Genomic DNA, 12736 nt, shown 5'->3' on the forward strand with positions numbered 1-12736 from the left:
CCGGGCTCACCCTCCCACACCATAAAACCAGTAAGAGACTCATGTTCCACTTTCCCATCTCTCCTTCCCTCACTTTCCATGGCAGATCCCCTCCCCGCCCCTCCTCTCCTGGGGCGTACCCCACCCCTGCCTTAGCTGAGGCTTCCCAGGGCTTCCTTACAAGATCTTCATGCTTTTAGACCTCATGTCTTTGTCCCCAGACACCATGGCCCCTCACCTCACCCTCGGCCATGTTAACTCCACGCATGAAGGTGTGTCCCTCCCTCTCAAGCGTCTCGGTTCCCAGCCCCTCCATTTGCTCCTCATCCTCCAGCCGCCCGGGGAATGATGGTTCATCAGCCCCTACAACTGCTCCTATGGAGACATCCAGAGGCACCCCCAACCAGAGGGTCTCCTAAGGCCTAGAGAATTCAGGAGTGTTCCTTCCCACTCCGTCCCCCCCCCCCCAACTTGTCAAATGCTGGTGGCCTGAGAGAGGCAGCAAGGTAGGAATAGCCAAGGGAATAGAGAGACCCCAGGCGGTGGATGGACAGACTCTTGGAAGGCAGGCTTCAGTGAGCAGCTCCGCTGGGAGTGGGTAGAGGCTTTCAGAGTGAGTGTACAGCATTGGCCAAGGCTAAGGTGCTGAGAACGCCTTATTTACACGCACAAAGAGGAATTCCAGGTGCTTGCCAGACATTCCCTTATAAGGAGAGAGGTAGTTTAACCTGACTGTGACTGCATGGCCTCCTCTGGTGTGGGCAAAGGTGGGAGGGACTTCCACACAGGCCCAGGACAGGGAGGGAGAAGTCCTACACCTGCTGGTCTCAGGACGAGAGGGATTTTTTTTTCCGGGGGGTTTGGACACACCTGGATCTCACTCGTGCTCCAGGCTGCCTCCTCCGGGTTCCACAGTATCCCAGCCCCACAAAAGAGAGGGTTGAGGGAGGGAGAGGAGCTGCCCTGTCCAGGGCAGACATGGCGAGGGCGAGGGCGTCAAGAGCAACTGAGCAAGAGGAAGAAATGGAATCTGGAGGTGGCCAGCAGTCCCCACCTTTGTCTGGCTCCTTGAATTGCAGCCCTTGGAGCTGGTCTCTGGGCCCAGCTCAGCACCTCAACAACTAGGCCGTACCCTCTGCGAGTATCAGTCTTCCACTCCAGCCTGCCCCCACTACACACACACACACACACACACACACACACACACACACACACACACACACACCCTGCAGTAACCTCCAAGTATCCTGGACGCATCTCCACAGCTGAAGTGGCCACTGGGTCCTCCCTGGATGGATGACTTTGCCTTTTCCTAAACATTTCTCCAGATGCCGTCTCTGTCTTCAACCTCTCACTGACGGTCCTGCTCCCTGCTCTCTTTCTCCAGAGGGGAAACTGAACTTCCTATTTCATGGAACAGCGCTGGGGATGTGAAGGTACACAGTAGGGGCTCAGCAAAGGCAAGCTGGTCCAGGACCCTACCAAGCCACTGACCTCTTTTCCTGGCAAACAGCAAAGCCTGTTCACCTGGCCAAGACCCACCCCCACCCCTGGCCCCCAGTGAGGCAGAAATTCCTGTTTTCAGTGAAACACGGACATAGCTGCCAACTAGGTCATCAGAACATCCGGTTTACTGAGTTTTCTCTCTAGGCAGAGAGAGAGGCCCTCATGTGCCCTGTCATAGGCTACCTGGAGTGTCATCCTCAACTCATCCAGGTCAGTAGGCTCTTGTGGTGCCCCAATCTTCGAGGGTCCCTGTGCTCCCCCTTCAGCTGCCCCACCATCTCAGTCCACCTGATCCAGGGACCTGGGTCACCCCTGTTCTCCAGGTAGCCTGCAGGACCCTGGGAAGCAGATACCTGCTGCCCCCTCCCCCACTGCCCCATTTATTGACTATTACTAAGCTAAGCCCTCCCTGAGCATCAATAGACCTTATTGAAGAGATTTCTATTGTATCTTGGGATTCTAGAGCTGAGCCCTAAACCCAGGCTCTTTGTGCTCTGAAGCCAGTGATTTCTTTTTTTTCTTATTGGTTTCTGTTGTTGCTTTGGTTTGGTTTTATTTATTTGCCTCTGTGCATGAAGGTCAGAGTACAACTTGTCCCCTCCTTCGGCCACTGTTGCTGTCAAGGCTCAAAACTCAGATTGTCAAGCTTGGCAGCAAATGCTCCCCCCCACCCACCCCCACTGAGCCACCTTGCCTGCTTCTTCTTCTGTGTTTGGACTCAGGGTGTCCTGTGGTTCATGCTGCCCTTGAGTTTACTAGGTAGCTGAGAACGACCTTGAGCTCCTGGTCATCCTGTGTCCTCCTCCCAAGTACTGGGGATGACAGCCGTGTGCTACCGTGCCCAGCAATGAGCTAGTGGTCTTAACCATTGGCAGCCCCAGAGTCTGACCTTTCCCTCTTCCACTAGGATTGGCCTACCCACCCTGACTCATCCACACATTTCTGCTGCTCTTGTTTGAATGGCCCATCTCTTCTAAGGAGGTCTGGACCTCTTCCTCCTGTTGCCTGTATCCCTGTGGGAACCCTCAGCCCCTAGCATGGAGTGTCCATCCTCTGGTCCACGAACCAGAATTAAGAGCCCTGAGGGGAAAATTCCTACCCAGAATCCTCTGTGCCTCCCCAGCGACTGTGAGCTCAGAAAAGATTTCCCAAATTAATGGGTCCTGCCCTCCAGGACTTATGAACTCTCGGGCTTAAGACCAGCCTTAAACTCAGACAGACCCAGGGGATCCAGAGAGGGCAGAGGGCAGCTCGATGTGGACGGTCCAGGGGCGGCAACAGCCCATATGCATACTCTCTCGCTGCCTAGCCTCCGCTGTCCTCAGTCTCCCCCGGGGCCTTGAGAACTCTGTCTTATCTTTGTCCTTCCATTCTCTGCCCTCCCAGTCTTCTCATCCCTGTCTCCCCACCCCACCGCCACCTCTATCTCCCTAGAAACAGTTGTGCTGAGAACAGGAGGGTTAGAGCTTGGAAGGAGGGAGGGCCGAGCTGTTTATAGGAACCAGAGTGGCTCCTCCATCATCAGCTCTGTTTGGAGTCCAGACCAAGCATAATAAACAGCCTGGCTCCTCCCCCAGCTGCGCTTTCCCTGAACTTGGCTATCCCAACCTCAAGTCTGTCGAGCCAGCTGGTTCTCAGGACCCAGTTCCCACCCGATTCCCCACAGCTCCCACCTCACATCTCCCATAAGGCCTGGGGAGAACTCTCTCTGTGAAATCCGGCTCAGGTCTGGAGCCACTCTTGCTTTTGGGCTCTCCGCTCCCCGCCCCCCTCCCCGTCTATGCTCCGGAAGTGAGGGCAGATTGCACGGTTGCATCTCCGTTTCTCCATCTATATAATGGGCTCGCTCATAAACATGGTTATTTGTAATGCCTGCGTGCTTGAAGATGCTCCAGGTTCTGGGTGCTGCGTCCTCGGGGAACCGGGGGACAGTTTGATAAAGCCTCTGCTGTGAGAGGAGAGAAGACACAGGCTGCAGCACAAGCTGGGAAGCTGTCAGAGGTGAGGGAGGTGTCGCAAGCTCTCAGAGTGTTTGCAGTTAGGCACAGGCCTCACAGCTGGAGGGATGAGGTGGGCTTGGAAGGCATCTGAGCTGCCTGCAGGGACAGCAGGATGTCAGTGTGAAGCAGAGAGGTCGAAGGTAGGAGCCAAAGTCCAGCCCCATCTGGCTGCTGGCCAGCCAACGCACTGTGGGGTTTCTTCCCTGAGCTCTCTGGTCCTTCAGCATCGCCCAGCATTCTGGACTTTTCTCTCTACGGCAGGAGAGCTTCCAACTTGCTCAGCTCCGCCTTCCCAAGTAGTGGATGCAGTCCCAGGATTCTGTCTTGTGTCCAACCCTCCTTCCCTAAAGCACAAAATACAAAGTAGAAGACTCAGAGAAAGCCACTGACCTGCAGCAGCACCGTGTTTTTGGAATGATTTAGAGACTGAGTTGAAGGAACAAATAAAGGTGTGAATCAGAGAAAAGGGGACCAAATAAGTGGATAAGTAAGTCACTGACAGCAGGAGGCATGTCTGGAGCCATGAGGACTCTGAGGCCTTTCTCATTAAGAAATAAACAATCTCCCCCTCCCCCTCCCTCTCCCTCTCTTCCCTTTCCCCTAACCCCCTCTCTCTTGCTTTTTTTGCTCTCTTGCTCTCTCTTTCGCTCTCATGAACACATTAAAAAAACAATGTCTATTTGTGATGAGCTGTGACAGGGTGGGACCCATGAGACTCCTCTCTGAGGACCTGATGATCATGGCTGAGATGGAGGAGGATATAAACTGAGAGACTTTGAGAATTATCCCCTTATATTTACCTAAACATCTTCAGAGGACAGAGACTGAGCCATGGACCCCCAAGGCCCCGGGCTCTGCACTGAAGGCAGTGGCCTCTGAGACACTGCCTGCCATTCCCCAGAGTTCTTTGGTCGCATTTCTGGAATGATTAAAAAACAAAAACAAAAACATTTGTGATTGAGATGGGGCCAGGGGTATGTGTTCTGGGATTCCAGCACTGTGCAGGCAGGAGTGAGGACGCTCAATTCCAAAGGTGCTTAGTTTTCATAAATATTACTATTCTTATTATTTTTCCAGAATGGACTTAGCTTCTGGTCTCTTCACATCATTCGTGTCAACCTGTTCCACCAGCTTACATCCTTCTGTTAGGCCCTTTGCGTGTTTTCCCCAGGACTGAGTCACTGTTGACAAAAAACAAACTATGCCAATACAAATATGTATATGTTAGAGATTTTTATTATAAAATAGGACTGTAGTCTGCATAGTCTCCTGTACCTTAAAATTTTTTAACTATATTTTGAAAACTCCCCCCAAATAAACTACTGAAGCTCTATTTGTTTTTTGGAGCTCCTGGTATTCCAGTGTTAATTTTCTTGATTTATTTAGCCATTCATTATTGATGGACTCTTTTTTTTTTTTTCTTCCAACTCCTCACAAGCTTATGACTTGTCCTGTGACATTATTGCTATGCATATATGTGCACATATACATAAATATAACCTGCTGGGTCCATTTAGTGTTGCTCATATGTGTATTCATTTATGGCTGACCACTTGGAACTGTGTAACCTATCTGGGGCCTCATCCCTGGAGAAGACTTGATTCGATTCTTCCTCTCTTAGCAGCCATTAATTGACTGTAGCTCTTCATCTAGGGATGGTACCTTGATAGACATAGCCACGTTGGAATGCTAGTGTTGTCATTGTCGTTGTTGCCACCTGTTGTCCTTGCGGGTCTTAGTTAGGTGACCTTATTAAGATATCTGGGAATACTTACCTAGCAGGGGAGAAGCTGTGGTCATGGAGGCTCATCTATTGTATTTCAGATATCCTGACTCCTGAAACCCCCTGCCCCCTCCCCCCCCTCCCCAGATGTGGGAAACTTGTCTGCATGATTTGTGGTAGTGAGGAACTAAGTTCCTGCTCTCCCCTGTTAATGAAGATGGTTTGATGATGATGATGATGTGATGGTGGTGATGGTGGTGATGATGAAGATGATGGTGATGATAACCCTCAAGGTTTGGTTGGTTCTTTTTTTTTTTTTTTTCATTCTTTAATTTTATTAATTTATTCATATTACATCTCAATTGTTAGCCCTTCCCCTGTTTCCTCCCATTCTTCCCTCCCTCCCATTTCTCTCCTTCTCCCCTCCCCTATGTCTGTGACTGAGGGAGACCTCCTCCCCCTATAGATGCTCTTAGAATATCAAGTCTCTTCTTGGTAACTTGCTATAGTTTGGCTGGTTCTTGACTTCCACTGAAGGGTCTGGAGATGGAACTCAGGTCGTGTACAGCAAGCAGTTTACCCACTGAACTGTCTCACTGGCCCCACATTTAAGTTTTAAGTAACCTGAAATAGATCTCTACTTATGAGTTGGACAGACATTAAAGTCTATTTGCTTTCAGATTAATTTATTGAAATGAACAGGTCACTCTTGTCAGATACTTACATTCTGATATGCATTTGGGATCTCTCTGAATTCTGGTCTGTCTCACTGAATTGTTCCTATAGCGGCTCCCTGGTGACTGGTTTTGGTTTGTTTTGGTACCTGCAAGGCAGGTTCTCTTGATAGTGTTATCTCCACTAACTCTGCGATCTGTGGGAATCTCTTTTTCCACAGAAGCCGCGGGCTCGTGCTCTCTTAGGAATTACTTTTAGAAATATTTTGAGGTCTATTCTTCCATTTTTCTTTCTTCTATTGCTGGTTTGTTGCTTGCTTTGAGGCAGGGTCTCTTGTAGCCCAGGCTAGCCTCAAGCTCTCTATTTAGCTGAGGACGATGCTGAACTCCTCATCTATCTGCTGCCAAACTCCCACGTTCTGGAATTTAGACATTGCTACCACACCTGGATCACACACAGCTTTCTCTTTCTTTCTCTTTTCCTTTTTGGTTTTTCAAGACAGGGGTTCTCTGTGTAGCCTTGCCTGTCTGGAACTCACTTTGTAGACCAGGCTGGCTTCGAACTCACAGTGAATCCACCTGCCTCTGCCTCCCGAGTGCTGGGATTAAAGGCGTGTGCCACCGCGCCCTGCACACACAGCTTTCTTTGAGTAGGCTCGCCCTTGTTCAACTTACTTCTTAGCATTTAAACTTTTCCAGTGTTACAAATGAATTTATAAACATTTATAAATTTGCAAACATTACAAATGCCCGACTATGTATTTATTGTCAAAAATCTTTAAATTATTGATTTTTTTATTCTTATACCAAGAACTTTGTCGTTAAATTTTATAACTTTTTATATTTCTGTTTGTCATTTATTTCTTTGCGAGAAGCCCCTGAGCCTTCTTGTACTCAGCCATTTAAGTGCCTGTGTGAGCATATGACACTCCCCCCAGGTGGCACCCACTTGCAGCATCCTCTGTTCTTTCCCAGCCAGCACCACGGATCTCTCCTTCTCCGTCTCCTCCTTCCCAAGGCCCCAGTCTCCCTGCTTAGTAGGAACATGTCTTTGGGTCATACTTAGCCTCTAGTTGTGCTTCATTTGGGCCACATAAACATTTATACAATTTCGAATGGTTTATGATATTTAAGAACTTAAAAACCTAGAGGAGTTGTTTCACATGGGAACATATGAAAATCTGGGCTTGTCTTTGCGCCGTGCATGTGCACTCTCACAGGCATGTCAAAAGCAAAGGCTGGCAAGTGTCTTCCTCTGTTGTTCTCCGCTGTCTTAGGGTGTTATTGCTGGGAAGAGACACCATGACCACAGTTTTTTTATAAAGGAAAAAAAGTGGGGCTGGCTTAGAGTTCAGAGGTTCAGTCCGTTGTCATCATGGCAGGAAGCATGGCAGCAGACATGGCTCTAGAGAGGGAGCTGAGAGTCCCACATCTGGATGGGTAGGCAGCAGGCCCAGCAAGTGAGCCAGGGCCTGACTAGACCTTCTGAAACCTCAAAGCCCAATCCCCCCCCAGTGACACACTTCCTCCAACAAGCCACACCCACTTCAACAAAGCCACACCCCCTAATAGTGCCACTCCCTATGAGCCAATGGGGGTCATTTTCATTCAGACCACCTCAGTCATGTTTATTCTTATTTTGCTTGGAATTATCTTCTGTTAAAGAGTAAAAAGAAAACAATCATCTTTTGCTGTTACTTTATTTAATATGTTTAGTAGTGTGTGTGTGGGCGTGCACGTGCGTGCATGTGTGTGTGTGTGTGTGTGTGTGTAATGTGTATATGTATGGGGAGCACATAGCACTTGCAGAGGACAGGAGACAACTCTGTAAAACTGTTTCTCTCCTTTTAGCTTTTCATGGGTCCCAGAGAGGAAACTCGGGTCACTAGAGGTGTGCAGCTCATGCCTTTACCCTCTGAGCCATCTCACCAGCCTTCCACCATGTTTTTTGAGACAGGATCTCTCACTGAACCTTGAGCTTGCTGACTCGGCTATGATGGCTGACCTGTGAGGCCCTGGGGTCCTCTTATCTCTGTCTCCCCATTACTTAGATTTCAGGCACACACTACCACACCTGGCTTTTTTTGTTGTTTTGGGTTTTTTTTTTTAAATATTTGTTTATTTATTATTTATACACATTCTGCTCTCGTGTGTGCCTGCCTGACAGAAGAGGGTACCAGATGTCATTGTAGATGGTTGTGAGCCACCATGTGGTTGCTGGGAATTGAACTCAGGACCTTTGGAAGAACAGACAGTGCTCTTAACCTCTGAGCCATCTCCCCAGGCCTGTGTTGTTGTTGTTTTGTTTTGTTTTTTACGTGGTTTAGGGACATAAACTCAGGTCACCATGCTTCTATATCAAGCACTTTACTGACTTAGCCATCTCCCAAGTTCCGATTTTTAAGACACTGTATAATCTGGGCTCATGGAATGCTGTGTGGCAGAAGCTAGCCTGTGAGTTCCTCGAGGGCAGGGGTCATTCTGTCTCCTCCAGTCCCCGGCATCTGACACAGAGCATGGCTCTGGTGTGGCCTTCGGAAGGGTCCCTTGCTCTCCTTCCATGTCACGCACCAGTATTAAAGAAATGGCAGGCCACCAGTCAGTAAGCACTCCGAACTTGACTGTGCCCTGTCTCCTTGGCAGTCTGGTAAAGCATATGGACAGACAGACCTCTTTTCAGAATAAGGTTTTTGACTCATAAAAGAGACAAAAGATTCTATAGGGAATCAGATCTGCTGAATGCTGTTGTCAAAATGTTTTATTTTTTAAAACCGCACTGCATTTTCACAAGTTCTCATTAGCATATTACAAAATACCACACATGTATTAATGTGTGCTTTTGAGGCCCCGAGGAAGGAAAGTTGTTTTGAGCTCTGACAAGGTTCAGAAAGCCTGATTTCTGCCTGTGGCAGGAGCTGATGACACTCTTTTATGTATTGTGCCCCATAGTCAAGGAGCGGGAACAGCTACATGTCAAGGAGAGGCTCACGGTGGGAAAAAACAAGGCTCAGGGTTTGTTTTCTTCTCATCCAAGTTCACAGACCATGGACCTCTCAGGTCACAGTCCTTCCTTCAGAAGTACCAATAACAGCAATGACAACACCGAGAGCCACAGTCACAGGGAAAACACAGGCAGGTCGGAGCCACACCATCTTCATTTGGCCTGCGATGTATATTCAGTTACCCTGTCTGCAGGCCCCTTTGGTGATATGTTCAAGAATTTTAAAAATGTGTGTCTGCTTTGACCCAGCAATTCCATCTCTAGGAATTGGTCCTAAGGAAATACAAAAGCAGCCCCCCAAAAAAAAGAGTGTGAGAATGTTTATCATAGCCAATGAACACATCCAGGATTTTTGGAGCCTGGTGTTTATATAATTTAGAAGGGCTCCTTTAACACAAAGAATGCAAAACAAGAGTCTAAAACTGTTAGATCCTTCTCAGGCCTTTGGAAATGCCCTGTGCAAATGATGAGTTTTGCATAAGTTCATCCCAAACATTACACCATCAGTAATCATTTAAAAGTAGAAAGAGCCTTAAAGAGCCAACAGTTGGGAATTGACATAATTCGCTGCGGAATAACTGTCTATATGGGAGAAATTCTGCCAGATGTGCAACATGATACTGATATAGAGTCTATTTGTTGACACAGGAAGATGATCAAAGACAGTGTCTTAAGGAAGGAAAAACTGCTGCTGCTCAGTTTGAAGGCACAGTCTATCATGGAATCTCTCTTTCCTCCTGGGGCAGAGGGCTGAGGAGCCCTCTGTAGGAGGCCCCTCTCTGGAGGGGCCGGTATCCTTCAGCTGGGCTGGTGCCCTGTGTGGCCACACACAGCACTCTAGCTTTAAAGGTCTAAAGATGAAGAGGCCACGCTCACCTCATCCTCCCCTGTGCATGTCACCACCAGCGAAAGCTCCCACCCACCTTTGGTCAGTAGGCTTTCCCAGGGAGGAGACATCTCTGAATCCTCTGAGTTCTGACAGATGAACTATAGTCCAGAGATGACTCTCTTTCCAGAAGGCCTGACACTTGCTTGGCTTCCTCTCTATCCAGGGCCTGCCTGGGGCTGAAGGTGAGTGATGACAAGAGGGCGCCACAGGCTGCTATGTCCTGCTGGACTGTGGAATTGCTTTTGAGGCTCTGCACAGCCATGATGCCAAGATGCAATCTAAGTTTCCTTTGCAAAGCTGTGATGGAATGCCCAACAGATCCAGGCTATGGGGAGAAGGGACTTATTTTTGGTCGTGGCTTCAGCCCATCAGGGCAGGAAAGGCGGGGAAGGCCAGGAAATCAGTTCATGGTGGTGAGTGTGTGGTGGAGGCTGCTCCCATAGAAATGGGCCCTAGATACTATATTCCCAAGGACCAACAGCCAGCAACCTTCCTCCCAGCAAGACCCTGCCTCCCAAAGCCTCTCAAAACAGTGCCACCAACTGGAGATCCAGCGTTGAAAACATGAGCCTGTGGAGGACACTTTAAACTCAAACCGTAACATATACAAAAAGCCCCACTTAACATTCTGCAACTCATAACTAATACATGATTTGACCAAAACTGGGATCTTTGTTTACACCAGGGTTAGCTGACTTTTCTATTGCTGCGACAAAACAGCATGACCAGAGCAACTTATAACAGTTTAATTTAGGGCTTATGTTTGCAGAGGGTCAGAGTCCATGCTCACTTCTGAGAGGATGGTGGGCAGGTGGGTGGGCAGGTGGGTGGGCAGGTGGGCGGGCAGGTGGGCAGGCAGGCATGGTGCTGGAGCAGTAACTGAGAGCATACATGTTGAGATACAACCAAGAGGAAAGAGAGATTCCATGAGAGACTGTGCCTTCAAACTGAGCAGCAGCAGTTTTTCCTTCCTTAAGACACTGTCTTTGATCATCTTCCTCTGTCAACAAATAGACTCTATATCAGTATCATGTTGCACATCTGGCAGAATTTCTCCCATATAGACAGTTATTCCACAGCGAATTATGTCAATTCCCAACTGTTGGCTCTTTAAGGCTCTTTCTACTTTTAAATGATTACTGATGGTGTAATGTTTGGGATGAACTTATGTAAAACTGATCATTTGCACAGGGCAAGTACAAGTGTCAGCCACGAGGTATGTGACACAAGCCAGGGCACCAATGTAGCACATCCAAAGGGAAGATGCCTGTGTCTTGAGAGCAGACCAGAGTTAGGGGCCTATGCCACCCAGAGGGGTCTCACTGCAGTCCACTCTGTGTGGACTTACCTCTTGTCCTTTCCTCCCCAGATTCCTACCCAACCCTGAGACCACTGCAAGGATGCAGGCAAGATAAGGGAGAGACAGCAGGGCCAGGCCTGTGCTCTCCATGCCTCAGTGATGGCCAGGCTGAGAGTCACCATGGGCAAAACCCCAGGAAGAGTGATCGATGCCAGTTCATTTGCTCAGCTGAGCAACGGTTACAGGTGGTAAACTTCACTCTTTATAGTGCTTTAGTTCTGGCATATTTGTTTGTTCCCGCGTCTGTGACCTGGACTCCTGGGGGCTTGGGTTACAGACACGCACCACCACACCTGGCGCGTTGTTTACTCATAAGCATTTAAGAGCTGTTTGTGTATGTTTGTGTCATGGTCCTTTGTCAGATAAGTCCCTTGTAAACCTTTTCTCCTAGAGATTCGGCTTGGGTTGTCCTGGGATTTTCTTTTTAAACCTTTTCAAATTGTAAAAATTTACTTTTAGTTTTAAAATGTTAAGTGACTGTCCTGACTAGGCATACAATTTGCTCTTCTAAGCCAGTTTTTAAATAAATGTTATCACAAGTAGATCAGTGTTGCCTTAGGAATTTCAATAAACTTTGAGTCATCAAACATACTTCTCCCTTGACTTTTGAAAGAATTTCAAACTTGTGGAGGAAATGCAAGAATAATACAACAAACCCTCCCACAGTTTCCCTGTATTCAGTTCTTAGCAACTGTTGGCATTTTGTCACTGACTGTCACTCTACATACACATTCCCTCCCCCCCCCCCGAACTATCTGAAAGTAAGTGGCACAATTAATGTCCCTAAAGATTTTAGTGTATTTCCCAAGGGGTGGGGGAAAGATGACCATTTATATACTAGAGAAACTTAACATTGATAGTAATACAATTATCTAAATGTGGTGGTTCAGATGAAAATAGCTCCCACAGGCCCATATGTTTGAACACTTGGTCCCCAGTGAGTGTAACTGTTTGGGAAGAGTTGAGAGGTGTGGTCTTGTTGGAGGAGGGGTCTCGCTAGGGTTGTGCTTTATAGTTTTAAAGCCCCACGCCAGGTCCAGTATCTCTCTTTTTGCCTTCTGCCTGCGGATCCAGATACAAAGCTCTCAGCTATCGCTCCAGTGCCATGCCCATCTGCTTCCTGCCATGGCAACCATGAACTAACCATCTGTAACTGTAAGCAAGGGCCCCAGTTAAGTGCTTTCTCTTAGAAGAGATGCCTTGGCCACAGTGTCTCTTTACCCAATAGGACAATAACTAAGACACTAAACCTTTCACTAAATGCCCCTGCTACTCTTCTCCCCATCACCCTCCCCATCCCTGGAGACGTCTAATGTCACCTTTAACACAGGATAGTCATCTGACCTTTCAATGCCATTTAGCACCCTGAGCCTTTGGATGGGCGTGGCCGAGTTGTCTTGGAGACAAGTCTTTGATTTGGTCTTGTCTGCGTTTTTTCTGTCCATTCTGCTGTGTTTGGTTGGAAACCACTTTGTAACAGAAAAGGCAAACTGTCCCTCCGATTCACACAGAGTGCCCTGACCTACAGAACCCGTGAGAATTCCCCTTTCCCACAGCCAGGCCTTCCTCCAGTAGACGCCAGCTGCTGGATTTAGTACCATTCT

This window comes from Acomys russatus, chromosome 7 (assembly GCF_903995435.1).
Source record: "Acomys russatus chromosome 7, mAcoRus1.1, whole genome shotgun sequence".
Taxonomy (NCBI): Eukaryota; Metazoa; Chordata; class Mammalia; order Rodentia; family Muridae; genus Acomys; species Acomys russatus.